This window comes from Sarcophilus harrisii, chromosome 2 (genome assembly GCF_902635505.1).
Source record: "Sarcophilus harrisii chromosome 2, mSarHar1.11, whole genome shotgun sequence".
In the NCBI taxonomy this organism is placed as follows: domain Eukaryota; kingdom Metazoa; phylum Chordata; class Mammalia; order Dasyuromorphia; family Dasyuridae; genus Sarcophilus; species Sarcophilus harrisii.
In genome coordinates, this window is record NC_045427.1 from 338184835 (window position 1) to 338207763 (window position 22929).

At 33.5% G+C, this 22929-nt stretch overlaps 1 protein-coding gene and 1 non-coding gene across 3 annotated transcripts in view; both read left to right on the top strand.

Moving 5' to 3' along the window:
- TTC6 (tetratricopeptide repeat domain 6) overlaps nt 1-22929 on the top strand; it is a 309674-nt gene that overhangs the window by 27865 nt on the left and 258880 nt on the right. The gene's annotated exons all lie outside the window — the stretch shown is intronic.
- Nucleotides 8017-8122, top strand: LOC111718851. Its single transcript, XR_002769264.1, has one exon. It is a non-coding gene; the product is annotated as a U6 spliceosomal RNA (small nuclear RNA).

The following is a 22929-nucleotide window of genomic DNA, read 5'->3' on the forward strand; positions in this document are numbered from 1 at the left end:
CTCTTATCTTATTTAGGAATTTAGATGCTACAGCATTTGATGCATATATGTTTAGTACTGATATTGCTTCATTATCTATGGTGCCCTTTAGCAACATATAATTTCCTTCCTTATCTTTTTTAATTAATTTTTTTATTTCCTTTTGCTTGATCTTAAATCAGGATGCCTAATCCTGCTTTTTTACTCCATTTAAAGCTTAATAGATTCTGCTCCAGCCTTTTACCTTTACTCTCTATGTATCACTATGCTTTAAATGTGTTTCTTATAAACAACATATTGTAGGATTCTGGCTTTTAATCTATTCTGCTATCCTCTTCCACTTTATGGGAGAGTTTACCCCATTCACATTTATGGTTAAAACTACTATTTCTGTATTTCCTGCCATCTTGTGAACCCCAAATTATATTTTTCTCTTTTCCCCTTTCCCTCCTCTCAATATTTTACTTATGATCTCCACTTGCCTCAAACAGCCTTCCCCCTTTAGAATCCCTCCCCCTTTCTTATATCTTTCCCCTATTATTTCTGTTTTCTCTTCTATTTAACTTACCCCTTCCCTTTTCTCCTTTCCCCTCTCACTTTTCTATAAGATGTGAGAGAAGTTTCTATATGAAACAAATATCTCTAATATTTTCTCTTTGAGCCAAATCTGATGAGAGTAAGATTTACACAATATTCTTTATCTTCCCTTCTTTCCCTCAATTATAATGTTTTTTTTCCCTCTTCATGAGATGTAATTTCCCTCATTTTACCTCCACTTTCCTCTTTTTCCAGTGCAATCCCCTTTCCACCTCTAGTTTTTTAAAAAAATATTATAACAGTAAAACCAAATTATACAAGCACCCTCTATGTTAAGAACCATGCCTAAGTGAAAGGGCAGGTCAATTCTTCAAAAGCCTCCACAGCTATGAATCATAACAGTTGAAGGAGTTGCAAAATAGCCTTTATTAACACAGATGTTCCTTGTGGATTGGGAATGAAATAAATTGGAGGCAAGAGGGAAGTGGAGAGAGGTCTAACAATGCAACTGTCTCTCAGAAGAGAGGTCAGGGAACAGCAACTGCCTCTCAGTCTCCTTGCATCATCATCATCCTCTCACATGAAGAGATCCATTCTATAGTTCTGAGTTAGACTTCCAGCAGCCACTGGCAAATGGCTCCCACACTCATAACAGAGATACAGTTTTCAAGAGTTCTTTTCTTTTTAATCTTTTGATATGCTTCTCTTGACTTCTATATTTGGAGGTCAAATTTTTTGTTTAACTCTGGTATTTTCATCAGAAATGAATAGAATTCTCCTGTTTCATTGAATGTCCATCTCCTTCCCTGAAAGAAAATGCTCAGTTTAGCGGGGTAGTTTATACTTGGCTGCATTCCAAGTTCCTCTACCTTTTGGAATATCAGATTTCAGGCCCTTCGGTCCTTTACAGTGGAAGCTTCTAGGTCCTGGATAATCCTTTGTGGTTCCTTGGTATTTGAATTGTTTTTTTCTGACTGATTGAAATATTTTTCCTTGGTCCAATAGTTCTGAAATTTAGCCACAATACTCCTTGGAGTTTTAATTTTGGGGTTTCTTTCAGTAGGTGTTTGGTGAATTCTTTCAATGGCTATTTTACCCTTTAATTCTATGTCATCCAGGTAGTTCTCTTTGATGATTTCCTGGAAAATAGTGTCTAGGCTCTTTTTTTCATGATAGTTTTCCAGAAATCCAATAATCCTTAGATTGTCTCTCCTAAATCTATTTTCCAGGTCAGTGTTTTCCCAAGTAAATATTTTACTTTGTTTTCCTATTTTTTCTTTTTTTTTTGGTTTTGCTTGACTGATTTTTTTTTTTCTTGTCCTTGCATTTTTTGACCTTTTCTTTTTTTTTAAATTAAAGTTTTTTATTCACAAAACATATGCATGGGTAATTTTTCCAACATTGACCCCTGCATAATCCCCTGCTGCAAATTTCCCCCTTCTTCCCCCATCCCCTCCCTCACCCAACAGGCAGTCCAATACATGCCAAACATCCTGAAATACATGCCAGATCAAATATGTATATACATATTCACACAGCCATCTGGTTGCACAAGAAAAATCAGATCAAGAAGGAAGAAAAAGAAAAACTGAGAAAAAGAAACAAAATGCAAGCAAATAATAACAGAGAGAGAGATGATTCTTTTCATCATTGTTCAACTGGAATCAGTCCAAATCATCCCAATGTTGAAGAGAGCCATGGTTTAACTGATTCTTTTGTTGTTTTGTTCTATGAATTATTTTTCCATTTCACAAATTCAGTTTTTTAAGGAGTTATTTTCTTTTTCCATTTCACAGATTCTGTTTTTCAGGGGGTTGTTTTCTTTTTCCATTTCACAGATTCTGTTTTTCAGGGGGTTGTTTTCTTTTTACATTTCACAAATTCTGTTTTTCAAGGAGTTGTTTTCTTTTTCCATTTTATCATATCTATTTTTTAAAGGAATTCCATTTCACTATTTTGTAGTGAATTTTCTTCAGATAATTTCTGTGCTGCCTTTTCCAAACTCTCTTGTAAAGTTCTCATTTCCTTTCCTCATTTTTCTTCTAGCTCTCTTTTAAGATGTTTTATAATTTCTTCTAGGAGAGCCTTGTATGATGAGGACTAATTTATATCACCCTTTGGGGCTTTATCTGAAAATGATCTGCTTTTAGTCTCCTCAATGTTTGAAATCTGTTCTTTCACCATAAAAACTGTCTATGGTCAGAATTCTTTTTGCTTTTTAATTCATTTTTTTTAAGTTGAGATGTGTTTTTAGGGCAATGGAGGTTGTCCAAGCTTCCTCTACAAGCGGCAGTGGCTACATTGAGTCCATGCAGACTTACTCCTGGTGTTGGGTAGGCATGGCCAGGTTCATGACTTTCTGGGTTCATTTTTTCCTTTTGTGTTTGTGTTGGGTGTTTTATAACTTCTCTGCTGATCTACTGGCTAGCAGCCAGGGCAGAGTAGCCAATACTGCTGTATCCTCCCATAGATTCTTCCTGCAAAGAACTCTCACCACCCTGAGACTCTGCGCTATGCTTGGTGTCTGTGCTCAACTTGCTTGCACTTGGCCCACCTCCCTCTGCGCCCAATTGAAACAGACCTTTTCTGGTGATCTTTGAAATTGTCTTTTGCTGTTAATTTGTTACACTCCCAGTATTCATGGATTCTTTCAGTCCAGAGTTAATTCAGAGGCTGAATTTCATAATTAGTGTGAGTGTTGTAGGAGAAGGTCAGAAAGAAATGTGTGTCCTCTCCTACATCTTGGCTCTGCCCTTTCCAAGAAATTAAAGAAAATTGCTCTTTAATTCTAGAAAAAGAAGGCAAAGCAGAAATAGAAAAAAAAAAAAAAGCTACTTATCATCACCAAAAAGAGATATCACGGAAGGAAAATTTAGAGGAATATTATAGTCAAGTTTCAAGGCTCCCAGGTTAAGGAGAAAATAGTGAAAGCAACAACAAAAAAAAATTAAAAATTATGAATTTGTTGCAATAAGGATTACAAAACACCTAACAACTACTATATTGAAGGTTGTAGATCTTAGAAAACTATATTCTGTAGAGCAAAAGAACTGAGGTTATGACCCAAAGTAACTTACCCAGCAAAGTTAAGTATAATCTTGAATGAAAAAAAAAAAAGATATTTAATGAACTGAAAGACTTTCAGATTTTTGTGATAAGCCCCTCAAAAATTAAGGGCAAAGTTGACATATAACATCTAGGAGAAATATAAGGTAAATGTTAAAGACCAATTATAAGGGATTCAGTAAGATCAAATTGTTTACTACTTATATGTGAAAATAGGAGAACTCTTATAATTCTCATCATTATCTGGGTGGGATGAGCTAGGTATGATGGAGTGATTATTTAAGAAAAAAAAACAGAATTGTAAGGGAGATAAAAAGGAGTAATTATCATACAAAATAAGTCATAAAAGGAAAAAGTGATACAAAAGAAGCTAGTAGGAGGGAGGGCAGGTAGTGCTGAAATCTTACTCTTATCCTGAATGGATTAAAGAGGGAACAACAAATATCTAGAAGAGAATAAAAATCTTTTCAATTCAGAAAGAAAAAAGAGGCCAGGGGATTAGGGTAAGGAGAAGAGGATAGGGAAGAGACTATTGGTGGGATGGCTAAGTTAAGGGATAGGAGGGAGAGGTACCGAGTAAAAAAAAGCAGAGAGTGAGGAGAGATAGGATAAATAGGGTGAGAAGGATAGTGAGAAAAATAAGAGGAAAATACACAACAACAATTGTAACTTAGAATATGAATGCATGGATTTGCCCATAAAATAGAAATGGATGGCAGATTTAAAAACTGAATTAAAAAAATATGTTGCTTTCAGGAAACACTATCAAAATGAGAGATACACAAAAAGATAATATAAAGGGCAGGAGTAGAATTTATTTTGTAAAAAAATATGGTAATCACAATCTCAGACAAAGTTAAAATTAAAATAGATTTAATCAAAAGAGAAAAATAGAAAAAGTATACTATGTTTCAGCAATATCATTCAGTATTGGTTTAGTCTTTTAAAATACTTAACACAGTATAAAATACTTGGGTGTGTACCTGCCAAAGAACATAGAAACTATATGAATGTGAATATAAAACACTTTTTATAAATAAAGTCATATCTAAATTAACATAATATTTATTACAATAGGTTTTAACCCATTGAACTAATAAATAAAACTAGAATCTGGCTTTGTGAAAAAAAAAAAAAGTAAAACAGATAAACTCAATTTTTTAATTTTTTGGGATTTTTTTTTAAAAAGAGAGAAATTAAAGCAATTATTTGGTACTATTTTGCCCAAATATAATGCCAATTTAAATTAAATGGATGAATACTTACAAAAATAAAAATAGCCCAGATTAACAAAATTAGAAAATAGAATACTGAAAGACTTTCAGATTTTTGTGATAAACCCCTAAAAAATTAAGGGAAAAGTTGATATATAACATCTAAGAGAAATATAAGGTAAATGTTAAAGATCAATTATGAGGGTTTCAGTAAGATAAAATTGTTTACTACTTGTATGAGAAAATATTAGGAAAACTCATCATTATCTGGGTAATTGAAAGAAGGGCTAGAATGAGCTGAGTATGATGGAGTGATTATTAAAAAAAAAAAAGCAGAACTGTGGGGGAGATAAAAAGGAGTAATTATCTCATACAAAAATAAATAAACTAAATAAACCATAAATGAACTCTCTAATTAAAAAACAACAACAACACACACAAAAAAACAAAACAAAACAAATCAGGATAAGGTGGATTTATAAATGAATCTTATCAAATATTTAAAGAAGAATTAATTTGGGAGTCTTACTGAATTTCTTCTATGACAAATATGATTTTTAAAACATAAACCAGGGAAGGAAAAAAACAGGAAAAAAAACTATAGACCAATTTCCTTACTAAATGTTGATGCAAAAAAAAATTTTAAATAAAATACTAACAAGGAGATTATAGTAATGTGTCACCAAAAAATCATAAACTATAATCAGGATGGATTATATCAGAAACACAAGACAAGTTCAATACTTGTAAGTCTATAAGCAAAATTGACCTATATTAACATAAAAGCCTTATGATTATTTCAATAGATTAAGAAAAAACTTTTGACAAAATATAATACCCATTACTAAGGAATAAAAGAAGTTTTTCTTAAAATAAGTAAAATCTATGTAAAACAGAGAGAGCAAGCATTATTTGTAATGTGAATATACTACAAGCCTTTTCAATAATCAGAGATGAAGCAAAAATATCGTTATTGCTAATATGTCCATATTGTTCTGGAAATGCTGACTATAGCAATAAAAGAAGAAAATGAAATTGAAGGAATAATGATAGAAAATGGGACAAAAGTATCACTTTAATAATATAAGAACCTTAGAGAGTAAATTTAAAAAACAAGTTGAAATAATTAACAACTTTAGCAAAGAGGTAGGATATAAAATAAACTCACACAAATCATCAATATTTCTATATAATACCAACAAAATCTAGCAGGAAAGATAAAAATTTAATGAAAAATCATTGCAGATGATGTAAAATACTTGAGATTCCATTTTTCAAGTCACATAAAGGAATTACATGAATAATTTTAAAACTCCAAACAAATAAAGACATCTAAATAATTGGATAAATATTAATTGTTCATGGAAAGACAGAATCACTATAATAAAAATAGTAATATTGCCTACATTAATTTATTTATCCAGTGTTATATTAATCAAACTGCCAAAGGATTATTTTATAAAGCTAGATAAAATAATAACAAAATTCATTTAGAAGAATAAAAAGTCAAGACTGGCAAAGGAATCAATGAAAAAATGTGAAGGAAGATAGCCAAGTATCAGATCTCAAAATATATTACTAAGTGATAATCATCAAAACAATTTGCTATTAGATAAGAAAAAGAGTGGTTGGATAATGGAATAGATTAGATGAACAATATGTAGAAACAAATTAGCACAGTAGCTTTGATAAAACCCAAAAAACTCAGATGTTGAATAAAGAACTTATTATTTTGAATCATTTAAAGAGAGCATCCTACTCATTCCCTGAACTATCAACATTTGATGTGTGGTAAATAAATATAATTCTAGCCCAAATATCAATCTTGGAGAATAAGGAAGAAATTGTCCTAGATCTTGCCTGCCTTCTTCCTCTTCCTTCTCTCCATTACACAAAATTAGTTTCTCTGCAAAGGAGAGTGAGCCAAATTTCAGAGCAGATAACTATCTCGCTATATTCCAATTGAGCTATACTACCACAAATCTCCATATTACATATCATAAAATAAAATAGAAAAGAATGGAAGGAAGTAACTTTCAGATTTATAGCTAGGAGGGAATGCTTTTTACAAATATAGAACATAGACTGTCATCAAGAATTTCATTTACATAAAATTGAATAGCTCTTACAGAAACGAAATTAGTTTTGATAGAATAGAAAGTGATGTACGTTAGGAAAAAATTCTTTGCATAAAATATATCTGATAAATATTTGCTACCCAAGATATATAGAAATCCATGGGAATATATATGAGAGCTATTTTCTAAATACATGATACATGATCAAAAGTTCTAAATAATCATTTCAAAAGAAGAATTATAAATTCTCAGTAAACATAATCCCTAATATTAAGAAAAATGCAAATTAAAATAACTGAGGTTTTATTTATATATTGAATTGCCAAAGATGATAAAGTTAAAAACAAATGAAAACAAACACAATTCTTTAAGTTGTGAAATGATCTAATCATTCTTGAAAACAATTTGGACATATGAGAGAAAACTCATTCAACCATAAATATCTTTGACCTAGTGATCCCACTACTAGAACTAAATAATGACAACAAAGAAGGTAAGTATTTTTGTCAAAGTATGTATTATTAGTTTTGTGGTGCCAAAATATAGGTAACAAAGTAGATATCTGTGATAGTAGGTATTTGGGAAAGTTCATGAATGTAATACAATATTATTGTCACATCAGAAATAATAAACTTGGAAAATTCAGAGAAACATGGGATATAAAATGCTTTGAAGCAAAATCACAACAGGGTTCACAATGATCATGATAATGTAAACGAAAGGAATAACGATAAGTGACTGAAGTCAGTTATTTCCTATGAATAGAGAAGTAAGCTACAAAAAGGACAGAAAGTTGTATACACTGTCAAGCATTATCATTTTGTCAGTTAACCATTAAACAAAACTTTTTCTTTATTATCAGAGGTAACATTGGGAAAGTATATATCAGGAAATTATTATAAGGTATATACAAAACCTTCCCTCAATCTCAAGAGAAGAAGAAGCTACTAGAGTATATGATAACACACCAGATGGCTATCACAGCTTAGCAGAGTAGCAATGAATGGCAGCCATGGAAACACAGTAATGACATATGGTGGAAACTAAGTGGAATTTTCCCTGTACAGGCAAAATGGAATAGAAATGTCAAGAAGAGTTTTAAGGGATGGAGAGAACTGTGTTGGAATGAAGTCGCAATGAGAGTACTGATTTGGCAGCACACATATTAAAATTGGAAGGATATAGAGAAGATTAGCATGACTCTTGTACAAGGATGACAAACAAATTTGTGAAGAGTTCGATATTGTTTAATTTTTTTTTTAAAGAACCAGAGACACACAGGAGGTTCTAGAACACCCAAGAGTTGTTCTAGAACCAATGCAATCCTTCTTTACTTAAAAACATGCATTTTTCTGATAGTGCTACCTTCCCCACTAGTGTGGGAATCTAATGGGAGAGTTACCTCTTTGTACATGGGGCTGAGAATGATTGTACTATATTTAATTTTCTCTTATTATTTACTTCCCTATTCTGTCCTAATTATAAGTGTGTTGTTATTTGAGTTATGGTTCAATAAATCAACAAAAATATATTAAATGCTTATTAATGCACCAGGAGTTGTGCTACATGCTGAACAGACAAATAGAAAAAAATAAAATGATCCCTTCCCTCAAGACACATTTTATCAGTTTTTCTGGTCTCACTTTCCTAAAGCAAGTCTACCTTTAGGTCACTACAAGGATTTTAAGGACATTCCAGTAGGGTTAAAGTACTTCTCTAATACTCTCTAATTCTCTAATACACTCAAGGGCATATTTCAGATGTGTTCCTCCTAGTGTTAGTCAGAAACTTTCATTTAGTCATTTAGCAATTATTAGCATTTTTACAAAGTGATATTTATGTCAAAGATATAGCAAAAACTAAAGCATAAAGATTTCTCCTCTAATACCATAAAGGCACTCCTCTAATACCATAAAGGCTCTTTATTACACCTCAGTTTCTTGGAAAGAGTGGGTTCAGACTTAGTATTGAGTTCACAAATTTCACATTGAAATACAGAATGTCTGCCAAATGAGTACTTACCTACCTCATTTACCCATGTCCCTAATCTCAGGTCAGTTCTCACTTCTTGACACACCAATCTTGGCACACAAATATAGAAGCAGACAAAGATCAAAGGACTATTTTCATGGGGCCACTTGTTGACCTCAAATGAGAAAAACAGATCTCCTCTTTTACATTACTCTTAATTGATGCCATCTAGCAGGAAGAACCTAATCAAAGAGAGGTCAAACCAAGATTATAGATTTAACTAAAATAAAGGTCAAGCCATCCTACTTCTCAGCTCTAAGCTAATCAAAAAGATTGTTGTATACCAGGTGGTTAGTTGACCAGAGCCAGTTACAGAATATTTTTACATATTCCAATGTCTCTCCAAAGAACTTTCATTATACATCATGTCAATTTCCCCAGAAGCTGCCTCTAAAGTGTCTTCTGCTAAGGGGAATTATATCAGTATTACTCTGCATTTAAGCCAATCCCCCTATTAAATAGACATATACAGAATAAATACAAAATTCATACCAGGTAACTAGTTAAGAGATAAGCAATGGTTGAAGGAAGTAAGGGAATTTTGAAGTAAAGGTAAGAAGGGAATACATTTCAGGCATGAAGAGACTTCTGGCCTTTTGATTTTAGAGCCTAGCTCTGTTATTAAGGAAAGAGACAATCCCAAAGTAATGAACTTAGGGAAGACCATGAAAAATGGTGAAAGTCACCAGTCCCTGTGATCTCAATCTATAGGTGTCTGTCTGGCTAAAGAAAAATTTTAATAGAGTGAATTTCAAATAATAAAATAATGGCAATTAGCAGTTTTATAGTGCTTTGTGGTTTGTAATGCAGTTTATAAATACTACCTCATTTTATTGTTACAATAACCCTAGTTGGTGCTATTCCTATTATTCTCAGATAAATAGATAAAGGTAAAATGACTTTCCCAGAGTCACATAGCTAGTAAAATTTTGAAATGGGATTTGAACTTAAGTTTTCCTGACTCCAGGTTCAGAGCTCCACACCTTGTTGTCATCCAGTTTCTAATTAAGAAGCATTTATTTACTCTTCCTCTAGCCAGTTTACTACCATCACCATATGCCTCAGGAGCAACAGAAGTTCCTGCCTGGTCTATTGGCAGACTGGTGTACTGAATGGGGCCTTGAGCTGCATTTGCATAAATATGATTACTCAAAACATTCCACACTGAGCCTGGGTAATCAGAGAATTCTAAAATATGGGTTAGAATCCTTTTTAAAGCTTAAAGGGGAAGATTTGGGCCAGTTATTGCATATTGTAATTTTAAAGTTGTAAACTGAATGAAATGTGTCCAAATTAAACTCAACATCTAAAATTTTTTGCATCCCCTTCTCAAAGAAGCATATGTTATACTAACATGGGAAAGTATTAGACAAGAAAATTCTCTTTTTACTACAATCTGAGTTCTGGATTGCTATTCTTTTGGTCCCTCCTCATACATTTGACTCCAGTAAGTCTGGGTCAAGGGGGAAGCCTTCAGCATATTATTATTTCATTTCACTACATTTTAGCCTCCTTAGACTTTTATGAAGGTAGATTTTTTTTAATTGCTTATTTTTCCTGGAAGCCATTGTGGGAAAACCTAATGTAACTAGTATTTAAGTTGTTTTTTTATCTTGATGGATTCAATTGGAAGGAAAGAAAGAGAAAGGAAGAAGAAAAGAAAGAGAAAGAAAGAAAGAAAGAAAAATGAAGGAAGGAGGAAAGGAAGAAAGGAAGGAGGAAAGGAAGGAAGGAAGGAGGAAAGGAAGGAGGGAAGAAGGAAAGAAAGAAAGAAGGAAAGGAAGGAAGAAAGAAAGGAAGGAAGGAAGGGAAGGAGAGAAGAGGAAAGGAAGGAAGGAGGAAAGGAAGGAAAGAAGGAGGAAAGGAAGGAGGAAAGGAAGAAAGAAAGGAAGGAAGAAAGGAAAGAAGGAAGAAGGAAGGAAGGAAGAAAGAAAAATAAAAGGAAGAAAGAAAAAAAAAGAAAAGAAAAGAAGGAAGGAAGGAAGGAAAGGGAGGGAGTAAAGAAGGAAGGAAGGAAGGATGGAATAATAGAGAATGATGCTCGTTCTGGAGTCAGTAAAGTCAGAGATCCTGTGAGACTCTAGAGTTATAAAAATGCTAGTTATTAATATATTCTTCATAGAGCTAACTATTTGAAATGAATTATTGCAGATGAGTAACACAGCTCTCTCACTCTAGGAGAGAAGGATTTTCTAATTCTTTTAGATCTTGAATTATACATTTTTTCTGTTGTTTTCTTCTGGCAACTAACCTCCTAGAGCTGTGCCTTGAACTTAACATCTCCTAGACATGTATGTGTATACTATAAAGCTGTAGTTTCACAGCTGCTGCTATAACTTTAAAATAATCACTATGTTCAGGGTTAAGCCATATATTGGATGATTCAAAAGGGATAGAAGTAAAGTTCCAGTGGCATTGGCCTCTTGGCTATTTCTCAAACATGACACTCCATCTCTCAACTCTAGGCATTTCTTTGGTTATCCCCCATGCTTAGAATGTTCTCCCCATAACTGATGTCTGGCTAGTCTAGGGTTCCCTAGTTTTCTTCAAGTTTCTTTTAAAATCCTATCTTCTACAGGAAGCCTTTTCCAGCCCCTCTTAATTCCAGTGTCTTCTCTCTGATATTTCTTATTTATCTTGTACGTAATTTGTTTTCTCAAGGACAGAAATTGTTTTTTGTTTCTCTGTATCCCCAGTGCTTAGCACAATCATTGGCACTTAGGGAATATTAATTCCCTAATATTAATATTAATATTAATTAAACGCTTATTAACTTACTGATTCAAGTCATGGTTTTTTACTTTTATTTAAAGAGATATTTCAGTATTCCATCTAGTTGCTAATTAAGAAGTATTTATTTACTCTTCCAACCATTTCACCATCACCTGCCTTAGAAACAGTGAATCAATCTTATGGCTCTTAGTTAACCAACTGAGATGTTTTTAAAAACTAAGAAAAAAGAAAAGAAAATTAAATACTTAGAAATCAATATTTTAGGTGTTTAGTTCAGTGCAAAGGATGCTAACCATTCTCTGATAATAATAAGCATTTAATGACTATGATTCTCCTATTCATTATTTTCTGGTTGTTAGATACAATTGAAGCACTATACTGAGCACAGCTGGCCAACAATGTTTGTTGATGATGATTTTATTTTCAAAATACCTAATCAATGTTATTAAGGCCATGAAGGAATAAAAATAGGTTCCCAAGAATCCAACTTATACTCATAAAAAATCACTTTCTAAACCAATAAAACTTGTATCTCTGCTGTCCATTAGCATTTGTTAAATTAATTACTAATAATTTTGTCAAATTCTACAAAGTATCTCCTTAGTAATTTGGCTGTCATAGCATTAAAAGCACAAAACAATTTTGGGAGTACATTGTTATTCTTAGTATGTTGGCATGACCCAGCCAAGAACATTAAATATTGCTCCAGGTGATTAAGTTGTTCTTTATTTCTTTAAAAGGCACTTTGTAATTGAATATATACCATTCTTTTTGTATGCATGACTTTATAGGCCTTTGGATATAGTTCATGTCTTTTGATCATTTATCAATTGAGGAATGGATCTTCATATATATATATGTATATTTGATTCAGTTCCCTTTAAGAATTTGAGAAATGAGGCCTTCATCAGAGAAACTTGCTTCAAAACTCTTATTATAATTACTATTACTAATTGTATTTCTCCTTGTTTATTCCTATTATTTCTTTCCTTTCACTGTGTCCCTCCTTAAAAGTGATTTGCTTCTGATTATCCCCCTCCCAATGTGCCCTCTCTTCTTGAGGATACTCCATTTTTCCTCCTCTCTTCTCAAATCCCCTTCCCCTCCTACTTTTCTGCAGGATAAGATAAAATTCTATACCTATATTGAGTATGTATGTTATTTCATCTTTGAGCCATTTACTCACTCCCCTTCCCTCAACCCCCTTTTTCCTCCACTATAAAAGTTTTTTTTCATCTTTTATGAAAGATAATTTACACCATTCTGCCTTTCCCTTTCCCTTTCACCCAGTATATTCCTCTCTTTTATTTTTTTAGATATTATCCCTTCATATTCAAGTCACACCTGTGTTCTCTGTCTATATATATTCTTTCTAACTGCCATAATAAGGAGAAAGTTCTTATGATTTACCCATATAGGAATGTAAATAGATAAACCTTATTCATTCCTTTATGATTTTCTTTTTTTGAGTACCTCCTTTTGCTTCTCCTGAAACCTGTATTTGAAAATCAGATTTTCTATTCGGCTCTGATCTTTTCATCATGAATGCTTGAAAGTCTTCTATTTCATTGAATATCCACTTTTCCCTCTGAAGAATTTATACTCAGTTTTGCTGGGTAAGTGATTCTTGGTTGTAATGTTAGCTTCATTAATCTCCACAATATCATATTTCAAGCTCTCAGGTCCTTTAATGTAAAAGCTGCTAAATCTTGCATTATTCTGACTATGGCTCTATTGTATACATGCAAAATTTTCTCCTTGATCTGGGAATTACAGAATTTGGTTTTATTATTCTTGGAAATTTTCATTTTAGGATCTCTTTCAGGAAGTGATTGGTGGATTTTAGAAAAATCCTTTTTATGATATTTTTTAAAAAGGTCTTTCTGTAAGGTTTTTAAGCATAAAAGAATATTTCACTTTGTCAAAGGATTTTTTTTTGCATCTACCAAGATAATCAAGTAGTTTTGTATATTTTTATTTTTAATATGATTAATCATGTTGATTTCCTGATGTTGCACTGTCCTTGCATCACTTATACTTGGTAATAATGAATTACTTCTTAGATAAATTGATATAGTCTGTTTTTTTTTAATTTTGGGGATAATAATTAATAGTATTGGCCTATAGTTTTCCTTCTGTGCTTTATTTTTCCCTGCTTTAGGTTTTATAACCATGTTGTTTTATTAAGTGATTCAGTTGTGTCTGACTGTGCTTGCTCTGATGTTTTTTGGCATTGTGTCTTCCACGGTGTGATCTGACACCTTCAACAAGGATGAAAAGAGCATCAAGGTCAACTATCATACTGATGTTAAAGTGTTAAATTTGAAAAGAGTACAAGCAAAAGCTTAAGTGGACAGAATTGGTGCTTAACTTTTTGTTCACATGTAATTGTGCACTCAGTGCAGCCTCTAAAGCTGAGATTTAACAGAGTAAGGACCGAACCTCTGCCATTTGTGTTTAGGCCTAACAAAAAGAAACACCAAGAAAATGAATGGTTCTTCACCAGCCAGTACCACACCATCCCAATGTAAAAGCAAATGGAAAAATTTTAAATGTTATGGATAAGTTAACTTTTATCTTGGCATTTTTCTTTTTAGTGATGTACACATAGATGATGAAGTTCATGCATGCATTGCCAGAGCTAGCTCTACCTTTGGGAGGTTTTAAAAGTGTGGGGGAGAAGAGGATGCCTGCCAAATTAAAGGCCTACAAAACTATTTTGCTAACTTCATTTTTTTTAATACCTGTGTAACTTAGATAATCTATCAACCCTACGCCAAAAAACTGAACTATTTCCATTTGAATTTTCTTAGAAAGATTCTGAAGATCATCTGAAAAGATGAGGTACTAGACACTGACGTCCTCCCTTGAACTGAACTGCCAAGAATTCAAATTGTGCTGTAGAAAACAGAAACACAATTTTTTGATGCCAAAAATATGTTTGCCTAAAATACTATTTTATGGAGAACTCACACAAGGTCCGTGTTCATATGGAGCTTAGAAGAAGAAATCAATACAAGTTCACTTTGAAGAATTTTGTTATCAGTTGTGAGACATGGGAGATAGTGGCACAGGACCATTTAGCATAGTGTATCCACATCAAAGGAGGTTTTGTGCTCTATAAGCACAGCAGAATTACAGTAGATCAAAATAAACATGAGATGAACAAATTTAAAGACCTCTCCTTAAGTATTCAGACAGACAAATTGTACCCTGTAATGGGCTGAGGCTTGAGTTGATGCACTGAGGTCTCAAGCACGTGAGGCTAAATAGTAATTGGACTATACTCTATTAATATATATGCTTGGAGAAAGAATGGCCCCCGCCCACTCTCTGTGAAAGTCCTGATGTGTTGTATAGGAAATGACGATTTTGGTGGGTGGAGGCAGAGGGGCAGGAAGAGAGAGGAAGAGAAGGCTGGTTGGGTTCTGTTTTGGTGGCTACTAGTCTCACGGCTTCTGGTCTGGCTAGCTTCTTGACTCAGCTGCACACATTGCTATTGCCGATTCCCTTCTACCTCCGAACTTTCTTCATCTCTATTGAGAATAAAGATTGAAGATTTTCCCCTCACCTGAATTCCTGACTCCAGCTGATTTTAAAATACGTGTCATCATAGTACCCAACTTGTGATAGAGCTTTCCAGCTTCCATTGGTCTGGTCAGTTACAGATGGGCACACTATACTTTGACCCTGACATTATAGTGTCATTTTAGTCCTCTTTGAATACAAAGGATAACAATTTCTATTACTAATTCCTTTATAACCAGTTCTAACTCCTTTTCTAAAATTGAGTTATTTAAGATCTTTATTTGGCCTTTTGATAGTTTTGGTATTTTATATTTTTGAAAATTTTCTTATATTTCTTTCGTGTTTTCAGTGTTGTTAATATATAACTATACCTAATGTGTTCAAATTATTTTTACTTCTGGTTTTGTTGTGATTTGACTTTATTTGCTATTTCATTGATTTTTCTGCCCTCTTCTTTTTAATCAAATTAGATAAGTTTATCAATTTTATTAGCCTTTTTCAGAGAACCAGCTTTTAGTTTCACTTAGCATTTCTATGTTTTTGTTTCTAACCTATATTTCTCCTCTAATTTTTAACATTTTCTCTTTTGTGCTTTTTAAAGATTTATCTGTTGGCTTTTTGAATTTTTTAAAATGCATATTCTGTTCACTAATCCTGTTTTCTATTTTCCCTGTATGTTTGTAAAGATGTGATTTTTCATTTGAAGACTACTTTAGCTGCATCTAAAAAATTTTATATATTATAATTTTCATTTTTCATATTATTTCTATGATTTGTTCTTTGACTCACTCATTATTTAGGATTTCATTATCGAATCTTCACTTGATTCTGTTTTTTGTTTATGATCTTTAAGCCAAAGGCTGTTTCTTTGAAACATTTCTATTGCCTAGTATATGGCAATTAAAAAAAAAAAAGTTTCATGTAGCACAAAAATATGTATGTGTGTGTGTGTGTGTTTATATATATATATATATATATATATATATATACTTTTTTTTTTTGCTGAGGCAATGTGGTCACACAGCTAGGAAGTGTTAAGTGTTTGAGGCTAAATTTGAATTCACTTACAACTAGAATTATGAGTTATGTATATATTTTTCTCCATTTGTCTCAAATATTATTTTGATGTAAACACATTATCACATTCTTAAAGTTTCTTTAGCTATTCTTTTTATTTAAGGTGACCCTATTGTCATTGGTGCTCTTCCCTTTCTCTTTGAACCCCTTCTCCTGTTAGATATCACTTTTCCTTTGGGGTTATGATTATTAGTTCTTGCTTTTCTGCTTTTTTTCTGGTTATTTAATTCATCTTTTCTTCTTTCTCTTTCAGCCAAATAGTGTAAATCCCTTTCTTCACATCCCCTTCAACTATTATTGTTCATTAATTTTTTTAATTTTAATTTTTGCATCTATTTCCAGAGTAGGTTTTCTCACTCTCTCCATTCTCATTCTCATTCTCTGGTTTCTAACCCCTATAATTATGTAGTCTCTTTGTATTCTTAATGGAATTAAACGTCTAACATACTCCCTCCTTCTGTGCTCCCCCCTTGACTATTTCTGCCACTGCAGTTTGTCCTCATGGATTTCCCCTTTTCCTTTATGCCTCAGTCTCAGAACATTCCTTCCTTCAGGTGACAGAAGACATTGGCCTATGGTAGGATATCCCATTCCATCCCTGATTTTGTAGCCCCCACCATTGATCTGTACCCTCTCCTTGGTAATCTTTTTCTCTATTTTTCTCAAAATCTTCCTGGATCCATGCCTCTTGCTCTCCCAGATGTCAAGAAATCCAACTCTCTTCTTCCTGAGATATTGGATACTTGTTCTAGTTACCAAGTCTAGTTACCTAACTTAAGATCCCTATCTCCCTCTCAAAACATTTCTCTTCAGCCATAGGAACTTTCATCTGTGACATATTCCTTTCTAATCACCAAAGCAAGGCTTTTCTTTCCCCCCCTATTTTTAGTCCTTCTCTCTCACCTTTTTTTTCCACTCACCTGAAAGTTCTTTTCTTGAAACCACAGGGTCATCAACCCCTCATTGGTAACCCTTCATTTGGCCATGCACATCACAGATTCCCCTCTGTTCCCTTGTTTCTTTCTTCCCCTTTCATTCACCCTTCCATTTGACAATGTAGTTCCACAATAAAACATTGATTCACCTGTAGGCAAGGTTTCAACAGGTTCTGTCATAATACTTCAGGCTCACCTCTTCACTGTTACCACTACTTAACTTCCATCTTTACACCTGTCTCTTTAAGTTTATTACTGCTTTCACTCTATTGCTGTTGTCCTTGACTACTATATTTGTATCTTGAGTATTCAAGAAGCAAATAATCTCTTCAGTTATCATTTTTCTTTATAATATTGTTACTTTTGGGGGAGGAATTTGGGGGGTTGCAAAGTTAAGTGGGGTTAAATGATTTGCCTAGGGTCACACAGACTAGTAAGTGTTAAGTGTCTGAGTCCGGATTTGAACTCAGATCCTCCCGACTTCATCCACTGCAGATCTAACTACCCCTCTAAGAATATTTCAAATGAGCATAAGGAGACAATCAGGAAAGGGAAATCTAAGGGGCTTAATAAGGTTAATCTGTTTACATTCCTACATAGGAAGATGATACTTGTAACTCACAAGAACTTTCTCATTATTAGGGCACTTAGACTGCCTCAGCCTGTGAGGCAGAGTGTGTGGACCCTGGAAGAAAAGGGACAAAGAGCAAGAGAAAGGGGACAGGCAGAAGGGAGGCAAGACAAAATAATCTCATCAAGCCTCGTTTTAATGAGGGCAATAGTACAGGTATATATAGCAATAGGAAAGGAAGCAGGGTTGCACAAACTTAGTACAGGGTGGGGGTCCTAGACAAAGGATTGGTCTCTTGCCCAAGGATGTCTTTGGTCACGTAGGAAGCTCCAGGATGTGATTAGGAGATGCCTAGATATCTGTCTATTCAAGGTTAAGGCAGTCTTAGGAATGTGGCCTTATCATTTGTATGGCCTTATCGCCTGTAGATTAGTGCCAGCTCCCCACATTAGACCAGGAGTATATATAGACAAAGGACAAAGGTGTGAGTTGAATATGAAGGGATAATATTTTTAAAAATTAAATTAAGTAGTGAGAGAGAAATGTACTATAGAAAAAAGGGAAAGGGAGAGAGGTAATGGTATAAATTATCTGTCATAAAAGAGGCAAGAAAAACATTTTACAGTAAAAGGGAAACGGGAAGTCAGTGAACTTTATTCTCATCAAAACTGATTCAAAGAAGAAATAATATATACACTCAGTATGGGTTTGGAAATCTATCTTACCCCGAAGAAAGTAAGAAGGAAAGAAGTTCCAAGAAGGGAAAAGGATGATAATTTGAAGGGCACATTGAGGAAGGGGGTAGCCAGAAGCAAAATACTTTTGAGGAGAGACAGTATGAAAGGAGAGAGAGAATAGAATAAGTGGTGGTAGTGGTAGGGAAGAAGTTAGCAATAGTGATTGTGAAAAGGATTCTCTGGTAACAGTCTCATTTCTCAAATATATAGGGAACTGAATCAAATTTATAAAATAAATACATAAGAGCCATTTCCCAATTGATAAATGATCAAAAGATATGAACGGTTTTCAGATGAAATAACCAAGCAAATTATAGCCATAATTTTAAAATACTCTTAATTCACTATTGATTGGAAAAATGCAAATTAAAATAATCCTGAGGTTCTATCATACAAATTAGATTGTGTAATAGAACAGAAAAGGAAAATGACAAATGTTGGAGAGAATGTGGGAAAATTTTTTCAAATGCCTCAGCTGGATCCTGAGCTTCATTGTTCTTTGGAACATATTATTCCATTTAATATTTTAATATTGTTGAGCTACTATACTCTTAATCTTTCTTCTCTGGGTTTTCATGACATACTTTCTCTCGCTTCTGACTATTCATTCTCATTCTTCTTTATGAGATCATCATCCATGTCACATGTTTATCTGTGAATTTTCCTCGTTCTAATCTATGTCTTCATCTTAGATGCAGATACATGGTTCATTAATTAGTGTCTGGGGTCTAGAGTAAAGAAACCTTAGTTTAAATCTGGCCTAATATATTTACTAGCTGTGTGACTCTAAATTAGCAACTTAACCTCTGCCTACCTCAGTTTCCTTAATTATAAAATGGAAATAATAGTACCTATCTTTTAAGGTTTTTGTGAAAATCAAATAAAATAATATTTATAAAACACAACACAATAAGTGTTTAATAAATGCTTTATCCTTCTTTTACACTTATCAGCTCCCAAGAGTTTAATTATCATCTCTATATAGAGTAACTCTCCAAGATCTATGTATCTATCCCCGATCTTTTTTCTGAGTTTCAGTCCCACATCATCAACTGTTTTTTGGATATTTTGTCTACATAATCCTATATTACCTAAATTTCCAAATGTCTTTATTACATCTTTCCAACTAACTAGATCTCAAATTTGCTATCAAGTTCAATTCTTTACTCATACTCACCCCATATATAGAATCAGTCACCAAAGCTTGTTATTTCTACCTACAAAGCAATTTTCACATTCTTCCCATTCTCTTTACTCAAATGGTCACCACCCTAGTTCAGATACCCATCCTATTTTATTATTTCAATAGCTTTCTCATTAGTCTCTCAGTCCTGTCATGGCCCCAACTTAGTCATATAATACATATTTCATACCTTCGATGCTCCAGCCATTCTGGCTTAAAACAACAACAACAACAACAACTATTTCTTATATAGATGTTCTATTTCTGTGCCTTTGCATTGGATTCCCTTCCTTCCATACTCCTCATACACCCTCACCTCAACCTCCTGAAATCTCTGGTTTCTTTAAAGAATCAACTCAAAAAAAAAAAAAAAAAAAAAAAAAAAGAATCAACTCCATTAAAATAAGTAGCTGCCCATCAATGGCTGAATAAGTTGTTTTTATATGAAGGTAATGGAATATTATTATTCTATAAAAAATGAACAACAAGTTGATTTTAGAAAGGCCTGGAAAGATTTACATGAACTGATTCTGAGCAAAACAATCAGAAACAAGAATACATTGTACACAGTAACAGTAAGATTGTGTAATGATCAACTATGAAAGACCTTTCTTCTCGTGGTTTAGTGATCCAAGGCAATCCTAATACACTCTGGATAGAAAATGCCATCTGTATCCAGAAAGAGAACTATGGAGATTGAATGTAAATCAACACATGTAGTGGGTCCTCTACAAAAACATACTATGTTTACTTCTTTTTTCTGTTTTTTTTCTCTCTCTTCATTGTTTTTCCCTTCTTTTCTTATTTTTCTCTCCCAAAATAATTCATAGAGAAATGTACATTAAAAAGTTAATATATATGTATAACTAGAAAAAAATAAAGCAATACTTTTTTTTTTTTTTTTTTTTTTAAGAATCTGTTCTATTGCCACCTCCTAGCTACTGGTATCCTGATTGATCTTTCCCTTTCCTCTCTATAGACTTGTCTTCTCAAATAAAATGTTAAGTTTCTTGTGGGCAGGGGTTGCTTCTCTTTTGTCTCTGTATCTCCAGTGTTTAGCACAGTGCCTGGAAGCACCTTAGTAAATGCTTGCTTGATTTATTTCACTTTTGGACAGTTCTGATGATTTTTTTTTTACATGAAATTGAAATCTGCTTCTTTGGAACTGATTCATTGTTCCCAATTCTACATGCCTTGGTAAAACAGAACAATTCTGATAATCCCCCTTTCACAAGACAATATAATCCCCTTTTCAAATACCAGAAGTCAGATAATATATACCCCCTGAGATTTCTTGAACCTAATCATTTCTAGTTTCTTGGTTGATATTGTGACAGTCGTGCTAGACTCAGAAAGATACAATAAACACATATTGTAACACTTCCTGGCTCATTCTCATGAACTGTTCCAGTAAAGTGAAAGAAATGGAAAAGACTAATATGATTTGTCATTTACTGGGGGGAGAGAGGAGGAAAAGTGGATGTAGTTTATTTTTTGATCACCAGGTGGCACTCCAACTCAATATCTTTTCTATCCCAGTGAAATCCATGCAAACTAGCCCCTGGACACTGCAATTCTGCTGGGTAGATTGTTAAGTTGAACTTCCAGAGTCTGTTTCTCTTTAAAGTCCAATTCTTCATGGCTAAAACCCCTTGAGTTCATAGCTGACTTTTCTTTACTGTCAGATGTTCTTGCAGCTCCTTAAGGCCTTTGGTACATTTTTTCTTCTCTGTATCAGAGTGAGTCTCTATGTTTCAATTAGGTCAGAGTTCTCTGGAACTGACAGCTCCAGCATTTTCCATAGGAGGGCAGGTAGATGTTGCGTTGGATAGAGAACTGGACCTGGAATTAGGCACGTTCATCTTCTTAAATCCAAATCTGATCTCAGATACTTCCTTGCTCCTTGCTGTATGATCCTGGGCAAGTTACTTGATCTTGTTTACCTCAGTTTCCTCCTCGGTAAAATGAGCTGGAGAAGGAAATGGAAAACTATTCCACAGCTTTGCCAAGAAAAACTCAATTGAGTTGAAAATAATAACAGATGATGTTTATTGAATATTGAAGTATTTCCTTCTAGTTGCAATAGACTATGGCCATTAAGGTCATGGGGGGTGGGGAGGAGAGATCACTTTCCCCATCAAGAGGTGAACAATTGGGTTCTTCCAATGTCTCCTGACTCCTGACTCAACTGATCTGTACTTTTGAGTTCTGGAACTGCTGGGAGTAGGCTCATTCAACCCAAGAATTGCTAGAGCCTTTTGGCTGAGAGAAAAATTCCTATTTTGTAAATGGATCCTTGGGTTTAAATACTTTGTTAGCGCATCAACACTTCATTACCAGTGGCCATAGCTCAATGCTATGTGTAGGAGGAATACATTTCCCCTCCCCTATTCAAATATACATTACATTAAATTTCATTTTGCAAGATTCTGCTCAATTTTCTAGTCTTTTAAGATTTTTTATCCTGATTTTATCAGGATGTTTTAGTTCTCATTTAATAAACATGCTTTCCATGCCTTCCATCTAATAAAAATATGAAATAGTACAAAGACAGATCAATTAAGCATTACATTGATACTTTCTACAAATTGACAAAAATTTAATTGGAACTATACTTTAGGTTGGTTTTTTAAAACAAAAGAGATGAGGAAAAAGAAGATCATAAGACCATAGATTTTAGATGTAGACACCCTCCTTTAATAATGAGGAAAGTGAAGCTCACAGAAAGTTAAATAACTATACCCAAAGTTACATAGTTAAAAGGCACCAAAAGTAGGATTTGAACCAAAATCTCCTGACTCATATTAAAAGAAAAAAAAAAAAAAAACAGAAGTAAACAATAGACAACAATCAGTCTCCAACTTTCTTGATTCTTACTGTTTTTTTCTCTGTACTCAGATTGGGTTAGAATAACTCCTTTGATAAGGATGTAGTGACTTAATTTCTGTGAGCCAATTTCTGCCGACAAAAGGGAATTCCTAATTCTCAGGGTTTCATGAGGATCAAATGAGGTAATAATATATAGAAGAGTGTAATATTATCTAAAAATATCTCAAAAGTTTTTATTCTCCCCACATTTCAATAAGAAAAATCTTTTATTGATATCTTTAGGTTTGTTTTTGGGTTTTCCCCCCTCTGAAGCAATTGGGGTTAAGTGACTTGTCCAGGGTCACACAGCTAAGAAGTCTTCAGTGTCTGAGACCACATTTGAACTCAGGTCCTCCTGACTTCAGATAGCTTTAGTTTTTACCTTGTCTTCA